At 48.2% G+C, this 22,757-nt stretch overlaps 1 long non-coding RNA gene across 1 annotated transcript; it reads left to right on the plus strand.

Annotated features, from left to right (window-relative positions):
* Positions 1–246: 246 nt before the first annotated feature.
* On the plus strand, positions 247–22,530 carry LOC115660084. The gene is made up of 4 exons (XR_004002734.1): positions 247–382; positions 4,916–4,918; positions 12,950–12,956; positions 22,521–22,530. It is a non-coding gene; the product is annotated as an uncharacterized LOC115660084 (long non-coding RNA).
* The last annotated feature ends 227 nt before the right edge of the window (positions 22,531–22,757 follow it).

The following is a 22,757-nucleotide window of genomic DNA, read 5'->3' on the forward strand; positions in this document are numbered from 1 at the left end:
ACAAAGTAAGTCACCAAGCAAAATAAAATAAAATGAGTAAATCTATGTAACCAAACTGAATACAGATAAGATCCTCACCAGTTCCAGAATGCTCCCCTTTACAGGCTAATCTCCCTTTAGCCTGGGTCCAGCAATCACTCACACCTCTTGCAGTCACTGTCCTTTGTTCCAATTTCTTTCAGGTATCGTGGGGGTGGCGGGTGGAGAGGCTCTTTCTTTAGCCAACTGAAGAAAAGGGGTCTCCCAGAGGTTTAGATAGATTTTCTCTTGTGGGTGGAGACCCCCTCCTCTCTCCTAAGCAAAGTCCAGCTCCAAGATGGCATTCTGGAGTCACATGAGCCAGTCACATGTCCATGCATGACAGTTTTTACAGGTAGCAGCCGTGGCTTATCTGCTACCTTGAATGTCTCAAGTAGACTTCTTATATGGATTGGAGCATTCCAAGATCCATTGTTCCTTAAGTGCTTCTTGATTAGGTACTGAACTTCAGCGTTCCTTTCTCCAGTAACTGACCAAATGCTCTACTAAGGTTATTTAGAAATCAAGCCAGTACACAGCCAACATTCATAACATCAAATACAGAAATGAAACATGCATGCAAATAGGATTAATACATTCAGTAGATCATAACCTTTTCGGAGATATGTTACATGGCATATGTAGCATAAAACACATTCTAAGCATATTTCCATGGAGCCTTATGGGAGGTACCGTCACACCTGGCTCCTCTTACAGCCAGATTTGGAGCAGCAGGAGGCATTCTGTATGCACTGTCAGCACCCAATCCTGGGCATAAAGTGGTTTGTCTTTGTGCAAAACGTCACAATCTCATGAAGATCTGGCCTCCCTTCCATTGCTTGTTACATTGAAAAGCGGTATTGCATACTCTTTGGCTATGTTGCCAGGATGGACAAAAACACCCCTGCAGACTGTGCTCTCAAATGCTCCATCAACACGTGAAGGGCTGCATGCCCTGACCTCACCTAGATTCATCTGTGGGGGCCTCCCAGAGATTCATGGGTTTGTCGGATTGAGTCAGCTCTGGGAACTTCACTCCATGTGCCTGGTGGGATGCCGTCAACTGTGGGCGCTCTGGATGGCACCATGGTCCTTAGTAGAGTATCCATGTTTGACAATGACTTTGGTTCTGGCATTTTCTAGCTTTTCAGTGTTTGATTTTGCAACCTTAACATTCCTTTAATGATTTGGAGGGTGGGAGGGAAGATGTAATACATACTATGTTGTATGTTATACCACAAACAAAGAAATTCCATACTCTATGCACAGGCTACCAGCCACAGCTTCAAGGCTTGGAGAAAGTGAATGACCAAAATGTCAATGGAAATCCTTAATGCCAAGGGCCTGTTGCACTAGTTAATGTTTAAATAACCTCTGTAAGTTCTCTCCTTTGCAGCCTTTGCCACTTTACAACCAGGGGCCTCTTTTGATTGTTTGAAAGAATTGGCAACCTTCCCATTCTTTTAGTTTTGTTAACACGCTGGCTAATATGTACCAAAGGTGGTGGCAGCTGCATTTAAAGGTGCAACCACTGAAGTTTAGTGGCATGTTCTGAGTCCTGAACCAGCTCCAGGAAATCAACATTTCATTGAACCTTGGTACAGAGCATTATCTTCACCAGCAAAGCTCTGAAGCCTGGGGTTACTTACTTCGAAGCAAGACGCAGTTACTGGTTTTTTACTCCTCTGTCAGTGTGGGAGCATCTGTTACACAGGATCAGGAAAATAAATTTGCTCTCCTAGTCTGGCACCGAGTGGGCAGTGAGCTATGACAGGTGGTGGCAGAAACAGCCTGGCACCTGCTAAAATGCAAAAGTCATGGAAGCTGTTGTGCCCAATCTGCTGCACGTTTCTGTTAGATGCCGCAGAAGCTCCCCTCATGGCTTTGGTTTGCCAGGGTGCTGCTCATGTATTTCCTGTGCAGTACGTTTCCTGTGGCTATGTTTTACACTAGGGCACAGCGTGGAGACAACACTGTTACCCACAGTGGTCTCTGCATGGTGCTTCCCACTCAAGGCTGCGTTTGCTAAGCAAGGGGATCTTTGGGTAGCATCGTGCAGAGCAGAAATTCATGTGCAAAGGAAAGAGCCTCTGGCACTACCTACCTTGGCAAGTTGTGACCCACCTGGTGTCCTGCCTTCACCAACTTTGTCCCCTTGCTTATGGGTCCTCCTTCCCCATCCTCATGGTTCCTCCTTCCCCATCCTCATTCTTTTCATCCCTCCTCTTCCTGCCCCTTCCTCGGAGTCTTTGCTGAGACTCTTCGTGTTCCGTCACCCCTGATCGATGCTGAAGCGTGCATGTTTCACTGGCACAGTTCTTGTCCCCGATCATCCTGTCATTTTGCTGAGCCAGTAACCGCCTGGTGAGTCAGCTGCATGAGAGACATTGAGCTCTCCAAGGCATTCCCTAGGCATGCTGGGCATCTCCACTCAGCCAGGGGCGGCTCCAGGCCCCAGCATGCCAAGCGTGTGCTTGGGGCGCTCTGCCAGTGCTGCGAGGGCCGCAGGCAGGCTGTCTCTGGCGGTTTGCCTGGCGGTTTGCCTACCTCCCGTAGGCCTGTGGGAGGTCCGCCAAAGCCACGGGACCAGCAGCCCCTCCGCAGGCCAACCGTCAGAGGCAGCCTGCCTGCCGTGCTTGGGGCGGCAAAATCCCTAGAGCCGCCTCTGCACCCAGCCAGTGTAACTCAGGCTATCCACAGTGCTTGGCAGCACAGGCACAGGCAGCAACAGCAAGCCCCAGCACCGATGCTGAGGAGGCAGGTGCTCCTGGATGGGGCAGGAAAGGAAAGGCAGATGGGGTAGGAAAGGAAGTGCCTTGGCTGTCATCCACACTTCTAATGCAAAGGCCACAGCTTTGCTCCACATCGATCACGCTCTTCAGAGCTAGACAGTGTCACAGGCCCTCTCTGACTCCCAGGGGTGTGTGTGGGGGGGTCAGTGGGGGTTGGCACACCTGCTGCACCAACCTGGAAGAGGGTGCTGGATACACACCCCCCCCCCCCCCCGTGCCCAGCCAGTTCTGGAGGGAGGGAGAACTGCAGCGCCATCACTTACCCATCCCCTGCCAGGCATCGAATGCCCACTGGGTCCCTAGAAGCAGGGACTGTTCTCTTCATGGGGCTGCTGGCCAGCTCCTGGCACCCTGCCTCTACATGCCCAGGCTGTTCCCCTTCAGGATCATGTGCATCTGTCCCACTATCCAGCACGTCTGTGTTTTGTGTCCGCACCCCGAGTCCAGTTGAAAGGATCCGTGTCCATTACCGGTCAGAGCTGCAGGACTCACTCAGCTACCAGGGGACTCAAGCTTTTAGCTCTTGTGCAATTTCTGGCAATGGACCAGATGACTGTCTTCCCACTGGACATGTCCCATTTGGCGTGGTGTCTATGGCTAACAGGATGTTTGTCTGGCTGGTGAGCACTGGCCTGGGCTGGTGCCTGTGCCTTTCTCAGAGCAGGCGAGAACGCATGCTTGAGTTGCTGTGCATTTCCCAAAGGCCGCGCACCAGAGTGAGTGAACTCAGTGTGCAGGCCAGAGCCTGGAGAAAGGTCAAAGGTGGTTTAAAGCTGCATGTCTCCTTCAGACTGCCTCCTGGATGGGCAACACAGAATCTCTGCTTAAGGTTTTCTCCTGACTTTGGGCCTGCTGGGGTAAATTAGCATCACCCCGTTGGACTCAGCTGAGGATCCGACCTCATATCTCCTTTTGCTGCCCAGCTTCCTTTCACAATCCCCGGGCTAAGATGGAAAGAATTTGTTTAGGTTGCAGCGGGACAAATCAGTTACAGGGTGATTCATAACTCATGCGCTCCCCAGTCTCGTGGAGGAATAAACGTCCATCCTTGGCAACCTTCTGTGAAGCCTAATTATAGCAAAGCAGTTAGGGAAGTAAAACCGTGTATTCATTCTTAATGTCAGCTTTTTGCCCGTCTGTTTTGTGTCTGTGCTAACTGCCTAGGAGAAAAGTTTGCCTCGATTGCAATCATGGGATCTTAACAGGACAACCTGAAGCGCACGGGAGAACTCTGCGAAATTGCTGGACAGCTGTCTTGCAAAGTGCAAACCCTCCTGGAACGTTAGCTCTGGGGCCGTACTGTTAATGAAGCTGAGCTGCACTGCTAAGGACAGAGTCATCATGATATTTAACATAGGGGCTAAATTCTGGCTTTGCCACAAGTCCTGCATAAGGGGCAGCACAGAAATGTGCCCCAGGAGCACAGGGCCAACCAGAGTGTGACTCCGAGAGCTACAAGCTGGTCCCCGCTCCCTGCCATGCTCCGGAGAGGAACATCATCAACCTGGGCCCTGCACAGCTTACTCCCTGCTCCAGTACTAGCTACAAGTACAAGGAAGTTAGGGGACTTGTTACACAGTTGCTACCATGCAATCATAGGCATGCAGCAAGTGTCACAGGCTGGCTCTTAGGCTGCCTAGGCTGCAGCTGGGGGTGCAATGTCCAGCTCAGATAGACGTACACACACTAGCGAGCGACACATAAGGTAGCCGTGGCTACACAGGCTAGCTTGCCTAGTACAAGCCTGCCAGGGACCCTCAGCATGTAGGCAGCCTGCCTCTGCTGCCATCCACGCAGCGGGCCTAGACTGCTCTGCTATTTTTAGCATGCTAGCTTTCAAAGATAGCACATCTCCCCACAGTGGAAACCACACCTCCCGCTGCAATGTCAATGTACCCTTTCCTTCCCTTTCGCTAGCTCGTTGTTTAGTGTAGGGTTTGCTCATGATGAGAGCTGGGCTTCTGGCACTAATTTATTGACCGTTAATAAATGAGGCAATTAGTTTATGTGTATGGGAAGTGGTTGTGGATTAAATCAACGTGGTCCCCCAATATCTATAATATCACACCAAGCTTGCAAGCAGAAAGTTTGGCCAGGAAGGACAGAAGGTCAGATTTAATCTCCCTGGAATGTAGTGTCCTTCTGTGCTGTTCTGATTGACAATCTGAGGCCGCAGAGACATTCTGGCAGCTGTGTATGTGCCTCTCACATACCATCTCCTCACTGAATTGTTCACAGCCTGGACGTTCTCTATAGATGCTTGCTTTCAATGGCACAAGGGATGTTAAAGAGGGGACTGGACGGAGCAGGTCTGCTCCACTTTGCAGTGTTATTCATAAGCCTCGAGACACTGAGACCCCATCTTCATCAGGAAAAAAACGGTGTATTTTGAACCTGTTACCGAGCCTGTGTTAAAATCCTAGTCAAGCCAGAGTGGGTGTAGCTTTAACAGCCATTAATGAAACTCTGGTCTCCCCAGCTAGGGTTTAACTTGACCAGCTAACACAAGTTAAAACTATAACAGACTCATTTTCACTAACACGTCACATTAACGTAACATGGGTGAAAACTACCCCTATGTCTAGTCTAGACTAGGGGTGTGATTTATGGGCTGAGGTAGCTGTGCTGGCCAAAGCCCTACTGTAGATACAGGTACACTCACAAAAATGTGCTTGTGTCCACAATAGCTTATTTGGCATCGAGAGCTGACACAGAAGCCCTCTCATGCTGCTGTAAGCTGTGTCTGCACCAGGAGGGTTTGCTGGGATAGCGCTGCTGACAAAGGTAGACCTGGCCTGCAGGTCTGAGAAAGTGTCCTGTAGGGAATGGGATGAAAAGCGGTCGAGGCGAGCTAACACCCTGTAGCTAAGTTACGACACAGCCAGCAGAGATGTTACGCTGTGTCTACACTAGACGTTGAGGCTGTTTCTAGTCATATCAGCTGTTTTTAAAGGCAGCACCCACTCCTAAGAGCTGACAACTCAAACAACACAGAGATGGAGAAAACAGTATACGCCGGGGAGCTGGGAAGGGAATGGCTAACCAGGGCTGACTTCCTGGGGTGCGGCGGGACCAGTAGTCCTGGAGGAAGAATCAGAATGAGTTCAAGGCTTTGCATGCTACAGAAACTACTCTTTGGGCGTGCTTTGTCCGTGTGTTTGCTTTTCCACTCATAAAAGTGTTTTCTAGCCGTCACAAAATCTGTGCTTTATAGCAGGCTGGAAGGCCAGCCCGCCCTTGCAGCTAGGGCAGCAGTCTGCCCCCAGTCCAGAGCCAGTGTGGCCGGTTCTCCTTGTGCAGTCCAAGCAGCTGTAAAACACCCCCACGCTCAGCATGCAATGCTCGACACCCATTCTGCACTGGTGTCAATGATCAGGCAGGGCGGGACAACAGAGAACTGGACCTTAGGTCTTTTCCTGGTTTTCTCTCTGCCTTTTCCAACCCACTGGGCTCCCTCTCTGCTGTGTTTCCTCTCTGGTCTTCCCCCGCCCCCGCCCACTCTCCAAGGGAATGCAAAACCCAATCATGGTTATGTTGAAAGGAAATGTTGGGATCAGCAAATGCTCCAGTGGGTTTGAAATTGGGCAGAATGAGTACACCTGGCCTCCCTTTGATCTGCCCAGGAGTAGGACATTGCATTGGCTTGAGTCTGATAGTCTGTTGGCTCCTTAACCATTGACTCATTTCCCCCCATGCCACCTTCCACCAGCCACTTGATTCCCTGTGCCATCTGGGAGCATGTCATTTGCCGATGGCAGTCACGAAGCCTGGCTTCTCTCCCTGGGTATGTCTACATCTACAATTTTGCAGCGCTGGTTGTTACAGCTGTATTAGTACAGCTGTATAGGGCCAGCGCTGCAGAGTGGCCACACAAACAGCAACCAGCACTGCAAGTGGTGTTAGATGTGGCCACACTGCAGCGCTGTTGGGCGGCTTCAAGGGGGGTTCGGGGAACGCGAGAGCAAACCGGGGAAGGAGACCAGCTTCGCCGCGGTTTGCTCTCGCGTTCCCCGAACCCCCTGCAAACCGCAGGGAAGGAGACCTGCTTGCTCGGGGATTCGGGGAACGCGAGAGCAAACCGCAGGGAAGGAGACCTGCTTGATTACCAGAGGCTTCCTCAGGTATGCTGGGATACCTGCTTATTCCACGGAGGTCAAGAAAAGCGCTGGTAAGTGTCTACACTTGATTACCAGCGCTGGATCACCAGCGCTGGATCCTCTACACCCGAGACAAAATGGGAGTACGGCCAGCGCTGCAAACAGGGAGTTGCAGCGCTGGTGATGCCCTGCAGATGTGTACACCTCCTAAGTTGCAGCGCTGTAACCCCCTCACCAGCACTGCAACTTTCTGATGTAGACAAGCCCCCTGACTCGGTGAGAGGAGGGTGGGGTAGTGTTAGAGATAAGATACCAAAGCACATTTCTTCAGGCAGATGGTACAGCTGAGTGATAGGATTTGTGACTGCCTGCTGAAAGTTTTACACCCAGCTGTGCCCGAGGCAGCCTCGTGCAACCTCCTACGGAACTTGTGTACAATGGCAAGAGAGGGTCCAACACTTGTCTGCCTTCCAGGGCTGGGGTCTGATGCCTGGTCCATAGTAAGGGCTGTGAAGTGCATGGAAATTTAAAGAGCAGTCAGTGACCGTGAGATGTGAACTCATGGTCTCCTGGGTCCCAGCTCAGTGTACATTCCCTACAGGACACTTAGTGGGGAATTCTCTCAAAGCGCAACAGAATGGTGTGTTCAATAACTCCTGCCTGCCCAGGCAGGGTTAGCCAAACAAACCCTGAGTAGTGTCCAAGCCGTGACATCGGGCCCTCAATGTGAAGCCCCCTGGGAGAAGCCTGTATGGGAATCAGTGTTAGCTGGCTAAGAGCTTTGCTTTCTGAGCCCTGTCAAACAGAGGGGTTGACTCAGGCAATGTGGGGAATCCAAACTAGGGGTTGGGGAGGCAGCGAGTGGCCCCTGGCTGGTGGTGGGAGAAAAGAGGCCCCTGCTTCCAAGAACAAGCTCTTCAGAGGCTAGGCTGGGGCTGGGAAGGGAGGCAGCAGCAAGCTGCACTGAATACAAATCGCCCACCTCATAGCCTAGCTCCCTCTCCTCCCATCTTGCTGCACTGTTGGCACAGGGAAGGTGTCACAGGTCTGGTGGGGCTCTCTCCGCTTGCTGCCCATCAGATTGTTATGGGGCCATATCCCATCTCTGTATCCCCGGGTGTTTTAATCTTCCCTGGGTCTCCTTGGCACATTCCTGGGCACCTCTCTACTGCCCCTTCCCTGAACTGGATCTCCTCAGGCCTATCTGGCCGTAGCCCCTAGAACCAGCGCTGACCTCCAGGAGACCCCTTCAGCTTAAATATACCCTCTTCCAGAGTCCCGCGGCAGCTGTGAGCCTTCTGGCTCACGATGTACCTCTCTCCAGGGGTACGTGGTAGGTGCAGCATTTGCACACACACACATAGACACTCTGCAGAGGGTTCTAACAGTTGCTCTTCTACTTTCCAGATGAAGCATAAGAGAGCACAGAGCAGTTAGAAGTCACTGAGTGCCCTAACCCCACTGCCTTTCACTAGCTTACCCTTCCCTTGGCCTTCCTAGAGGTTTCCCTGCCTCACGAGGCTCCTACATGCAGCATCTCTCAGCTCAAGCTGGTGAAAAATGGCTCATGAAAAGAGGACCAAAGAGATCACCCTCCAGCCTCTCTCTCAAGAGATCTCCTGGTCAGCACCCTCAGGTGACTAGCAGCTCCTACCAGGTGACTTCATTTCCAGGTGACCTCTCCCCTGACCAACCAGTGCTCCTGGTTGGGAGCCCGTATCTTATTTAGAGTGATCCCCTTTCAATGGAAGAGCACTTTACATCAATGCCTTTGGAATTGCAGTTCAAAACAGAGGCCCAGAGACCCTAGAGATGACAAAGGGTTACACACGGAAAATGGAGTCTGTCAAGCTATAGACAGAGCATTTGTCATCTCACACTGGATTCATGAATTGTACAGATTCCCCAAATTGCCAAAGAGGGCTAGGTAGGCCGGAGGGGATGGTGTGTGGTCCCCTCTGTGCACATCCAGAGAAGTGTGGGGGGAATTAGTAAGAGTTCTCCTAGCAGCAGCTGCACTATGCTGTTGGGGGCATATCAAGGCTCTAACAAGCAAGGAGGGGACGTGACTGTGGGCAACAGCTCTGCTCCTCTGGCACCCATGGAACTCCCTGCAATAAAGCTTGTCTGTGCAGGAGAGAGTCTTCTCAGAGGCTGGTACCAGACTGTAGAACAAACTCCCCCAGGAACTAAAGACGATCCCAAATCTCACCACTTTCTACTCTATTGGCACTGCTCCACCCAGCTTTCTTGGTTATTAACACAGAGCAGCATGGCAACTTAAACAAAAAAAGATTAAAACAATTTTTTTTAAATACCTGCATTACCAAAACACGGCATCATACCCACCATTCTCTCCTTCAGGAGAGAACAAACCGCATGTGACAGATGTGAGAAGGGTCTTTTAACACACTACTGGAAAGTGCTCACACACTACACTGATAAGGGCGGTCTATGATCCTACCTAGAATAGAATCAAACACACTAGCAGAGAAAGTGAATGACTTCACCAAAACCTTCAGATGTGATCTTGGTGAAGCCGCTAACTGAACCCAGCTCAATCCTTAAACATAAGACCATCTCCCTACTCTGTCTTTTGTGTTTAAGTAATTTGTAAATGCACAGCAGGAAGTATCAAATACCCATATATCATCCCTTCCCCTCCTTGATGGGCCATCTTTCCCTATGGTAACCAGAACACCCTGGTGTCATTAGCTCAGAAGCCCCTGGCCATTACCAGGCTGCTGGAACCGAAATGACACCTGAAGTAAATCCAAATTCCCCCCCTTTCTGTCTCACTTTAGTTTCACCAGGAAACATGCAGAAATTGTTGGTTTCCAAAGAACTTAAATTGTTCAGTTAGGACAAGAGGGTGCTTGCAAAGAATGTTAATGACTTGTGTACAGGTATAATGAAAAAAAACTTGTCTTGCTTTCCCCTTTCCTGTTCCTTTTTAACAGTACAGAAACCCAGATTCAAAAGCCAACTTGATTTATGTAAAGGCTACTGCATCTCACTCTCAAGAAACCTGGTTATGGCTGCATAAATCTGATGGCCTGACATCTTTCTATAAGGGATAGCACAGGCAAATATATAGCACACGAAAGAGTGTCAGGATTGAAGAATAGCTTCAATAAACAGATCTAAAGTAAGGAATGGAAGGAAACTTTCAATGACAGACAAAGCTCTGGGAGCTTTGAACTGCAGGTCATGGCTTTGATGGACAGATTGCGTTCTCAATCCAGTGAGATGCTCTGCCATGCTTGAATAGCATGGGGCAGGGGGTGTGTAGGTGATTGAAGAGGTACAACTCAACTTCACATTGTAGCCAGGGGAGAAATACAGTTTAAATAGGAGGGGAGAGGTGGGTAGCAGTCTGGAGTGGAGAATCCATCACGTCCCAGTGTGTTCCCATAAAAATGCCAATGACAGCCCACTACACACTCGAGAGATGCATAGAGAGAATGTCGCCAAACATTTGTGTTTAGATCTGAAAACCAAAGCAGAGCTCCACTTTGGGACTCCAGCCCATTGCTATGAAAAAGCAAAAGGTAACTGCACCAGATCAGCTCACATCTAGCAACACATTCCAGAGGAGCGCTGTGATCCGTGTGTTAGACCAGCACACCTGGCTTCTGTTCGTGGCTCACACACCAACCAAGCATCTCTATCTTCTTCCATGCTAACAGTCCTGGAGGGCCAAAGAAGGTTGTCAAATGTCCTAGGAAAACCCTCTGTCACAGCATAGGCTAGTGGAGAAGGCACTGGGCAGCTGGAGTCCTGAGTTCTGGTCCCAGCTCTGCCAGTGACCTGGGGCATGTACTTCCTTTCTTCTCTGTGTAGGCCTTGTCTTCTTTGCTAACACTCAAGGTGCTACTTTAAGACACTATAATTATCCCAGTATAATCACCCATGTGGACCCTCTCATTCTAGTATGAGTGCCTTTTTCAGCTGAGCTCATTGGGACAGGTTCAGTCACAGAGATCCCCTTGGAACTGTCACATGACTGAAATTACCTCTGAGACCATTTTCCCTGCCAACTTGGGACTCCAGAACCCTGCCTTGTTGAGCCAGACATGCTAGCCTGCTGCAACACAGACCCAGGGTCTGGGCCACGCCCCCAAATCTGCAGACTTTAATTAAAACAGCTCAGCAGGTTATCTTGTCTCCAACACTCAGACACCCAGCTACCAATGAGATTCAAACCCCAAATAAATCAGTTTTACTCTGTATAAAGCTAATACAAGGTAAATTCATAAATTGTTTGCCCTCTGTATCACTGATAGAGAGATACGCACAGCTGTTTGCTCCCCCAGGTATTAATCACTTACTCTGAGTTTATTAATGAACACATTTGATTTTATTAAGTATAAAGAATTTAAGTGGTTTCAAGTAATAACAGACAGAACAAAGTAAGTCACCAAGCAAAATAAAGCAAAAAAACCAAAAGCAAACAAACATGCAAATTTAAGCCAAATACATTAAAAAAAACTGATTACAAGTAATCTCACCTTCTGAGATGTTCCAATAAGCTTCTTTCACAGACTAGACTCTGTCCTAGTCTGGGCCCAATCCTTTCCCCTGGTACAGTCCTTGTTAGTTCCAACAGACATCTCAGGTGGGAAGCAGGGGTTCTCTCATGACTGGCCTCCCCCTTTGTCCTGCTCCACCCCCTTTTATAGCTTTGGCACAAGGTGGGAATCTTTTGTCTCTCTGGGTCTCCACCCCTCCTTCTAAATGGAAAAGTATCAAATTTCAGATGGATTTAATCATCAGGTGAAGTGGTCAGACCCCTAGTCTCCATTCCCCGTGAGCTGGCCCACACGTACACAGGAAGGATTTCAAGTAACTAATGCCATTAACAACTGATTGTTTCTGGAGCACCTCTAATGGCCTCCACTTAATATGTTTACATCAGTGATACAAGTTCATATCCTATTCTCCTAACTCGAGATATAGAAATGATACATGCAAACAAATAGGATGAACACACTTAGTAGATTACAAGCTTTCTAATGACACCATACAAGGGGTATTTAGCGTAAAGCGTATTCCAGTTGTCATATTCATAAGCATATTTCCATAAAGCATATGGAGTGCAAAATCACACCCATGTACACTGGCGATTATACCAGTATAACTATGCTGATAGACCAGTAGAACTATAGGTCTGTTTACATTCACACTTTAGGTCATATCGAAAAAACTTATCCTTAGTAGACAAGGCCTTAGGTTGTAAGTTCTGCTTGGCAGGGACTGTCTCTTACTATGACCTTGCCTAGGCTAGATTCATAGACTCTAGGACCGGAAGGGACCTCGAGAGGTCATCGAGTCCAGTCCCCTGCCCTCATGGCAGGACCAAATACTGTCTAGACCATCCCTGATAGACATTTATCTAACCTACTCTTAAATATCTCCAGAGATGGAGATTCCACAACCTCCCTAGGATAAGAGCTGTATTGTTAGAATGCGCTATCTAAGGCAGTTGAAAATAATCTAGTGTAGACAAGACAGGCTGCCTTTAACACATGCTAAAATGGCCAGGATAAAACGCTGGAGCTTGACCAACATAGCATGTCTACACTAGACTTTTCCAACAGGATGGTCACAATGGGTTAGCTAACACACACTCTACCCTGTCTAGACAAGTCTGAAGTGTTTGCACTGTGTGTGTCTAGCATAACGGGGCCTCAATCCCAACATCACTAAGTGTGTATGTGTGTGTGGGCCTCAATCCCAACATCACTAAGAGTGTGTGTGTGTGTGTGTGTGTGTGTGTTTTCAAATTAAGTGACTAGAGCCAGTTGGCATTTTTTTGAATGTTGATGGAAATCTGTTAAAAAAAATAATCAAGTTTTGATGAAAAAAGGAAACGACACTGACAGAACTGTCAAAAGTTTTCCACAGGTGCTTTGGGGCCAGCTATATTGTTGAGTGGCACTGGGGAGCTGGTTCTCTCTGACCTGGGCTGTATCTTCCCTTGTCCTCCTGCAAAGCTCCATTTGTTTTTCTTCTTCCTTGGAGCAGAAAGCAAACTTGGAGCCACACTGTCTGCCTGCAGGAGCCTGTCCCCGCTATGGAGAATCACATCCACAATGGTAAATTGTTCAATTTCTCACTGTCAATAGGAGGTTGGTGGCAGCTGCAGAGACGTCAGTGCAATTATCTGGGCATAGAAGTGGAGAATCAAGCCCAACCACTTCAGCTCAGGGAAAGAAATAAAAGCCCAAAGAGAGAAATAAATGGTTTATAAGCATCCAAAGCTCTTTTTTCATACAAGTTGTCCTATTGGACCCCCTTCTGCAGCCCTTCCTCGTGTGACTCATTGACCTCAGGGCAACTACTCATGCAGCCGAGAGCCTGCATGATCAGAACATCTAACTCCCACTGAAATGAATGAGTTAGGAGGTCTAAATACCGCTGAGGATCTGAGCCACTATTCACGTTCATGTATAACTTGTCCTTCATTACTTCACTGCGCTCTCCATAGCTATGCTTAGGATAACTGCATTGCCCACACTGGACGCACATGCAAACCAGAGTACAGTCAGCGGGTATGTTTGCTCTGTATGAATTATTTCAGTGAGTCCTTGTTATTAGAAGTAATTGCTGGGCCAAGTCCTGAGATCATTACTAAGGCAGATTTCCCCCTCAAATTCTGCATCTGCCAAACAGGTGCCCTTTGTTTATAAATTGCATTGGCCTGCTAAACCCAGGGTTGTGAGTTCAATCCTTGAAGGGACCATTTAGGGATTTGGGGCAAAAATCTGTCTGGGGATTGGTCCTGCTTTGAGCAGGGGGTTGGACTAGATGACCTTCTGAGGTCCCTTCCAACCCTGATAGTCTATGATAGGATAACGAGTCTTGTGGATGGGGGTGAAGCAGTGGATGTGGTATACCTGGACTTCAGGAAGGCATTTGATATGGTCTTGCATGATATTCTTATTGATAAACTAGGCAAATACAATTTAGATGGGGCTACTATAAGGTGAGTGCATAACTGGCTGGATAACCATACTCAGAGTAGTTATTAATGGTTCCCAATCCTGCTGGAAAGGTATAACAAGTGGGGTTCTGCAGGGTTCTGTTTTGGGACCGGCTCTGTTCAATATCTTCATCAACAACTTAGATGTTGGCATAGAAAGTACGCTTATTAAGTTTTCAGATGATACCAATTTGGGAGGGATTGCAACTGCTTTGGAGTACAGGGTCAAAATTCAAAATGATCTGGACAAATTGGAGAAATGGTCTGAGGTAAACTGGATGAAGTTCAATAAAGACAAATGCAAAGTGCTCCACTTAGGAAGGAACAATCAATCAGTTTCACACATACAGAATGGGAAGAGACTGTCTAGGAAGGAGTACGGCAGAAAGGGATCTAGGGGTTATAGTGGACCTCAAGCTAAATATGAGTCAGTGTGATGCTGTTGCAAAAAAAGCAAACATGATTCTGGGATGCATTAACAAGGGTGTTGTGAGCAAGACACGAGAAGTCATTCTTCCGCTCTACTCTATGGCGGTTAGGCCTCAACTGGAATATTTTGTCCAGTTCTGGGCACCACATGTCAAGAAAGACGTGGAGAAATTGGAAAGGGTCCAGAGAAGAGCAACAAGTATGATTAAAGATTTTGAGAACATGACCTACGAAGGAAGGCTGAAAGTATTGGGTTTGTTTAGTTTGGAAAAGAGAAGACTGAGATGGGACATGATAGCAGTTTTCAGGTATCTAAAAGGGTGTCCGCAGGAGGAGGGAGAAAACTTGTTCACCTTCGCCTCTAAGGATAGAACAAGAAGCAATTGGGCTTAAACTGCAGCAAGGGAGGTTTAGGTTGGACATTAGGAAAAAGCTCCTAACTGTCAGGGTAGTTAAACACTGGAATAAATTGCCTAGGGAAGTTGTGGAATCTCCATCTCTGGAGATATTTAAGAGTAGGTTAGATAAATGTCTATCAGGGATGGTCTAGACAGTATTTGGTCCTGCCATGAGGGCAGGGGACTGGACTCGATGACCTCTCGAGGTCCCTTCCAGTCCTAGAGTCTATGAACCTATGATTCATGGGAACTCCTGTCTGAAAACCAGGCACAACTGGAATCAGTGTGAACACATGTGTTCTCTACTCGATCACAAACATACATACAAAATCTGGAGATTTTGTTGTCCTCCACAGCACAAAGGAAAACAAAAACCTGCCACCCAGCTCCTTTCCCTCGATTAAAACAGAATCTCCCAGTCATGCAGGAAGGCCTGTCAAACTCCGGCTCCCTCAGCCCAGGCCAGTAACATCATCAATGGACTCATCACCGATAGACCCTTCTGTTTGCTGTTAACTCCAGTGCCTCAGCTGATCACAGCAATGCCAAGAGGGGACGGTGATTTCCCAGGGAGCCAAGGCCTGAGCAATGAAGGGCTTTGAGACATGGTTTTAGCTTGGTAGGATTTTAAAAACGAGAATGCCCAGCATTCCAATAGCAAGGAGCAAGTCAATCGATCAATATAAACCGCGAAGAATGTTGGAAGAGATAAACCACATGCTTCAGGGCAAAAGCCAACTCACAACACTGGGGGTTAGGAACAAACTTTCCCGGGGGTAGGGAGATTCTCACATAACTGCCTATTGCTGCATTTCCTGTCTCTTCCTCTGAATTAGCTGGGACTGGCTATCAGAGAGACCAGGATGGGTGGTTCAGTGTTAGCCTCAGCATTAGGAGACTAGGTTCAAATTCCCTGCTCTGCTACAGGCCTCCTGTTTGACCTTGGGGGAGGCACCTTGGTTTGGTCAACACTTACAATGCTTTACCGGAATAACGGTATCAGTAAAGAGCGAGAGTTTTTACTGAAGCAGCTGTGCCGGCAAAAGCCCTAGTGTAGACATATCCTGGTACAACTAAGGTGCTTTATACCAGTACAGCTTGTTTCATTCTGCCAAACCAGAATGTGCTATGTGGGATAAACCATTTATACCGGTACAACTGCATCTGCACTTGGGGAGGAGACGGGTTGCTGTTTTATCTATTGCTACAGTTAACGTGGCAAAACTTTGGAGTGTAGACAAGGTCGAATTCTTTCTGTGCCTCTGGTCCCCATCTGTAAAATGGGAACACTAGCACTTCCCTACCTCACAGGGGCATTGTGAGGATAGAGCGATCATATCAGATATCGAAGAGATACTGGTTTCGATGGTCTGAATCAACTGGACAGTTCTTTTGGCCAAGAAATTGGAATTAATTTGGAAAAAGTGCAATGGGATCTGTGAAACACGAGTGTTTTCTAATCATCTTGTTTCATGAAAGCCATTTCTCATCACATCAATGGTTGCTAAGACTCCATGCTGACAGAGGAGATCCCATTATACAGGTCCAGCAGTGGGGGTGTTGGGTCTAAACTTTTGGTGAACTTTGGAGCCAAAAAACACCCAGACTGGCCGTCTCTGCATAATCCTTTCTGAACCTTTTTTTGAACAAAGCACTGACCTGCAAACTACTCATGACACCCCCTTCCTCAAGTAGCCATTAGCCTTTATCTCTATGCATTTACTTGTTAAACTTGCTCTTCCTGTAAAATCTTGATTGATTATGCATGACCATTATCTTTTATTAATCACTTTGTTTACTTCTGTGTATAAATATTGATGCTCACCCCTAATAAAGGCGCCACACTTATTCTAAAGCTTTTGGGGTAGTGTGAGCCCGTTGATCAACGCATTGGTGTCTGGTCTCTGACAGAATTGTGTGCCCAAATTCCAACTCCGCACGACCTTGGGTGTTGGAGAGGTGAGTGAGGACTTGCTTTATTACCTAACAGGGGCATGAGAGGGCATGTGTGAAAACCCAGGTGAGAACAGCTTGCTAGTCACAACTTGATTTGGAGGAAGCCTGCACTCTCTCAGAACTGGCTAAAAATACACCAGCTGTAAACAGAGCAGGGGAAATAAAAGGTCTTAACAGAAAAAGAAAATTGTAAATGATTGTTTTTCCTCAGTGTGCCTCACATTTAAAGGCTACTCTGCTGTAGTTAATCACTTCAGGATATTTGCTGACAAATAATTATGTTCAGTGAAAGGTCTGGTAATACAATATGCTGTCAATCATCTCTCTATATCAGTCACTTATAATGGGTTTAGGGCATCTAATAAACTGGCTGCAAGTCATAGGAAAGGCTGAGGGATAGCTCAGTGGTTTGAGCATTGGCCTATTAAACCCAGAGTTGTGAGTTCAATCCCTGTAGCAGTCATTTAGGGAACTGGGGTTAAAAATCTATCTGGAGATTGATCCTGCTTTGAGCAGGTGGTTGGACTAGATGACCTTCTGAGATCCCTTCCAACCCTGATATTCTATGATGTATAAAATAAAGCTATAAATCAGCCAGTTTGATTTCTGCCCTTTCAGCTTGTGAGGATAGTTCCATTCAGCACTCCAGCTATAGAAATTTTCACAAGAAAAATGATATTTTAACAAGTGGGCCAGGTTATTTATTTATACCAATCTTTACTGTTCTCCAGTCAGAGTTCTGTGCACTCTGGATGAGTTTGTAAAAATACACAGCCTCATCAATTACCCTAAGATCAGATATCCCAGCAACACCACAGATGTGACACCATGGTGTGCAAACCCTTCTGCAATTCGACTCCCAACTGACTTCCACCTACACCCAGCCCTAATTTGTCTCCTGACAAGCTCAGGAGAATCGAGGGCTCATACAGTGCACCTAAAGTTAACTAAGGGTATGTCTACATCTACAATTTTGCAGCGCTGGTTGTTACAGCTGTATTAGTACAGCTGTATAGGGCCAGCGCTGCAGAGTGGCCACACTTACAGCAACCAGCGCTGCAAGTGGTGTTAGATGTGGCCACACTGCAGCACTGTTGGGCGGCTTCAAGGGGGGTTCGGGGAACGCGAGAGCAAACCAGGGAAGGAGACCAGCTTCCCCGCGGTTTGCTCTCGCGTTCCCCGAACCCCCCTGCAAACCGCAGGGAAGGAGACCTGCTTGCTCGGGGGTTCGGGGAATGTGAGAGCAAACCGAGGAAGGAGACCTGCTTGATTACCAGAGAGGCTTCCTCAGGTAGGCTGGGATACCTGCTTATTCCACGGAGGTCAAGAAAAGCGCTGGTAAGTGTCTACACTTGATTACCAGCGCTGGATCACCAGCGCTGGATCCTCTACACCCGAGACAAAACGGGAGTACGGCCAGCGCTGCAAACAGGGAGTTGCAGCGCTGGTGATGCCCTGCAGATGTGTACACCTCCTAAGTTGCAGCGCTGTAACCCCCTCACCAGCGCTGCAACTTTGTGATGTAGACAAGCCCTAAGTCAGGCTATTATGAATCAAGATGAAGAGGAGTGAATTCCAAAGGCTAATGAGAGGGCCTGATCCAGCTTTCATTGATGTCAATGGCTTAATCATGCTCAACTTTAAACACAGCTTGGTCTACACATAAAGTTGCACTGGCTTAATTAAAGGTGCACGCGAACACCTGTACATCACAGACAAGTTCTAAGTTCCATCGGTGGGACTGAAGCACGTATTTGAAGTGCTTTGATGACCTAGTGCCTTCACTCACAAAGCTGTCTGCCAGGGTTCGCAGCACCTGGGTGATAACCTTCTCTCTCTTGCCTGCGACAAGAAATCATGCAAACCATTACCACCACCACACCTAATCTTCACTGACCTGACTTGACTAATTGATTGGTCATATGAGTAAAGATTAATCGCAAGTAAGGACTTGTAAGGTCAGACCTCTCTGTTTTGGCCCAGTTAACCCCAGCAACAGATGGCTCCTAAGAACAGTGATAAAACAATATTTTCAGTCTACACAAGAAAGTAAGAGACGTGTCACAACACTGATATCTTTAGCCGTAGCAAATTGCTATACTCTAGGGTGACCAGATGTCCCAATTTTATAGGGACAGTCTGGATATTTGGGGACTTTTCTTATATAGGTGCCCATTACTCCCCAACCTCATCCCAACTTTTCATACTTTCTATCTGGTCACTCCACATAGTCTAGCATGGCTCTGAAGCAATGTGGTCAGGCATGCTACCTTGATACTACTGCTTTCAACACAATCTTCCACTTCTCAGTTTGATCAAACACCCGTTTATCTGCCGTGTTGCTAACTGACAATTTAATGGCACATCATATGATATTTCGTAGTTTTCTTAGAGTCCCAGCTCCTGGAGGTACGTGATTGAGAATCTCAGCTGCTTCTTCTTAAGCAATGTCTAGCCCCGGTAGCTGCAGAGAAAAGCTTGAAAACATGACCTGAGTGTGACCTGAAGCCTCAAAAAACAAAGCCAAAACTGATTAAACAAACAAACAAACCACCTTCCTGATTTTTTAAGCCCGTCTCATGATTTCTGAAAACTTGGTGTTGGCAATACTGGATGTGGTATACTACTAGAATCTTCCCACTCTGCCCCTGGCCTCAGATAAAAGGATCTTGAAACAGGCTTAAGAACTGTAGTTGTGAGATTTACTGAAATGTTCACCACTGCTCTCATTCCAATACCCAAACACTGAGGGATTTCTGTGTCTCTGCTGAGTGTCCAGCACGCAGGAAACTCACGAGAGGGCCAGGACCTTCTACACACTCCTTTTATCCCCGGATCCGACCGATCCTGCCGCTTGCAGAGTGCTCTGGGACAGGCTCCCGACGGTCAGCGTGGGCGACCGGGACTGGCTAGAGCTGCCTCTCTCTCTGGCCAAGTTCTCGGAAACCCTCCGTCGCATGCCCACCAACAAATCTCCAGGCATAGACGGACTGACCGTGGAGTTTTACCGTGTGTTCTGGGACGTTCTCGGCCCAGACCTGGTCACCGTCTGGGCCGAGTCCTTGCAGAGCAGGGTCCTCCCTCTCTCGTGCAGGCGAGCTGTGCTCGCCTTATTGCTGAAGAAGGGGGACCTTCGTGACTTATAGAATTGGCATCCCATCTTGCTCCTCAGCAGGAATACAAAAGTCAGACCTGATGGGTTCACTTCTGGCCCACATCACAGTTTGTGTTTGCAGGCAGCACAGATTTGACAGAGAAGATTCTAATTCTCTCCAGGCCAACATGGAGACTTGAACCTGGTTTCTCTGTGCCTGATTTGGTCACCATGTCAGTCTCCCTTGTGTCAGATGATGTGCTTTCTCAGCACAGATAAGCCAAGAAACCAATGTGCCAAGTTTGGCAGGATGGATTGGCAGGCTCATGTTTTCCCCAGGGTTCGTCAAGAAGCAGACTCAGAAGGTGGCGAAAACTCTGCTTCACAGCAGCAAAACTGTTCTTGCCTTTATGTATTCGGCAGGTGAATCTCGCCCAGTCTTCAGATGCACATGCATGCGCCTTAGTAGTAAAATCACTATTCTGGAATTCATGTCACACCCAGGGCAGCCACAATCTCCTCGCAAGAAAGTCCAAAACCAATAGCGACAGGCCAGATTCGGAGCCCCTCGGATGCTGAGCAGAGCCATACCACCTGAGGGAAGCCACTGAGGAACTGTAGCACAGAAGGGCAGTGACTTACCCCATGTCACAGCAGTGGAGTTGGGAACAGAACTGAAGTCTCCCAAGTACCAGTTCAGTGCCCTGCCTGTTGCATCACACTATCTCTAGTCACTGGGTCATAGAGAGGCTGGTACTACTGCCAAGCCACTCAACCTGATCCCTTAGCTCAAGCAGTAGAGACGTGTTTCCGAATCAGGGCTTAGGAAAGATGAGGCACACTGGTCTAGCAGTTTGCCTACCCTAGTGGCTAATGCATTGGAAGGGGACTCAGGAGACCTGGGTTCTATTTTCAGCTCAGCCACGGGCCTGCTGATTGATCACGGGCAAGTTTCAGCAGTGTGCCTCAGTTTCCCCAGCTGTAAATGGAGCTGGTCGTACTTCCCCACCTCCCAGGATGGTTGAGAGGATAACTTCATGAAGGATGGGTAAGCACTCAGTACAACAGATTGATGTGAAAGGAAGTATGAACCAGGACATGCCAAGTGAAGATGTGCAGAATACAACATCTCTGCCTGAAAGGGACAGAAATGTTTTTGTGGAGATGTATGCAGCTGCCTTGCTTTTCAAAAGAAAGAAGGAACCTAACCCCCAGATGCCAGTAAGCAGAGCTGGACTTAGGAGTCCGGTGTTTTAGTTGTGGAAAAACTGCATTGGCCACCTTGCGATTTTGCAAAACCAAGCCCAGTCCAAAGGTGGTTGGGATCCATATTCCACTTCTTCCAAAACTAGAAACTAAGGCGGCGGGGGGGAGAGTCAAATAAAAGGTTCTGGATCTGGTCCACCTCCCCCTGTAAAATAATATACCACAGGGAGCAGGTAAGACAATTTCTAAAACCTCTTCTTGGATTTAGAGAAGGATCCAGGCAGACAGTTATGCCACCAACTTGAGCAGCCTTGCTCCCCACATTCAGGTTTGGAGGGGAAAACAATGTTGTTTGACTTAGTCCTAACATGCAGGTTTGCCACAGCCACAGGCAAGATTCCATCTAATGTGGTGGAAATGAGAGACCCAGTGACTGGCATCTCACAGGCATCTCTGCATTTCTCCCTCTCTCATCACTGAAGGCACTTTAATGGGCACAAGCTCTGGGAGCCAACATCAGTGTCTGAGGACTAGAGGGAATTCCTCTGCACAGGTTCCCTAGAGCAGTGGTTCTCACACAGGGGCTGCCACTTGTGCAGGGAAAGCCCCTGGCGGGCGGGGCCGGTTTGTTTACCTGCCTCCTCCATAGGTTCGGCAGATTGCAGCTCCCACTGGTTGCAGTTCACCGCTCCAGGCCAAGGGGGGCTGCGGGAAGCGGTGCGGGCCAAGGGATGTGCTGGCCGCCCTTCCTGCCCATTGGCCGAACCTGCGGAGGCGCCAGGTAAACAAACCAGCCCGGCCTGCCAGGGGCTTTCCCCGAACAAGCAGTGGCCCTAGTTTGAGAACCACTGTCCTAGAGGGTCACTGCTCAGGAGTGGATTCCAGCACTAACAGCGCTGTTCCTGGGATTGTTTGAGCACTGCTTCTTTTAAGGCCACAGGCTCACAGCTCTTCGATTAAAGCTCTCTGAGGAACAGGGTAAAACAACCACCAAGGCTCTGCCAGAAAAGACAGAGCTTTGTCATGTAGGAATACAGAAAGCATAATGGCTCCTGTACTGTGAAAGCCCGCTGAGGCCTACCCGCTGTAGGCAAGGCACGTTGAACTACCAGCTAAGCAGGAGCAGTTAGTGTTAGCAAGGGAATGACACCCATCACCTCTTGATACGCTGCCTTGTGTTTTGAAAATGAACGCCCAGCCAATGGTCTGCCCCCCTCACCAGCCCCCTTTAGAAATGAGAGTTGGAAGAACTGTAGGTTTATCTATGGCTCCCATCACTAGCCTCGGTGGAAAGGCTTCTCCTCGGGTCACCACTCAATGCAAAGTAGAACACTTCCCCAGCCCCTCTCGAATACCCTGGGGCTGAGGCTGACACAGCTACACCTACCCTGTATTTCTACCAGGGTGTCAGTCTCAAGGCAGGGTGAGAGCATGCCCTGGTAAAAATACCAGCAGGCAATTCACACTAGCTCTCCAGATGTTGATTGCACTGGGAGGATGGGTTTCCATATAAGGCTATTGCATATGAAGCTATAGCAGATGAAGCCTGGGAGGCTTCAAAGGCCTTTCTCCAACTCCCTTTAAAATGGGATCATGTGGGCACACAGGCTATAAACTGCTTTTGAACTGTTTTTCTCATGCCTGGTGGAAAAGACCAATAAAGCTACCTGGGGAGTGAGTCATTGCCAGCTCTGAACATGGTATTTCTATTTCTCTGGAGTCTGGACCCTACTACTTGTGTGCAGACAGGCCCAGCATTTCCATCACTCTCATGTCCCCTAT

This window comes from Gopherus evgoodei, chromosome 11 (assembly GCF_007399415.2).
Source record: "Gopherus evgoodei ecotype Sinaloan lineage chromosome 11, rGopEvg1_v1.p, whole genome shotgun sequence".
NCBI lineage: Eukaryota > Metazoa > Chordata > Testudines > Testudinidae > Gopherus > Gopherus evgoodei.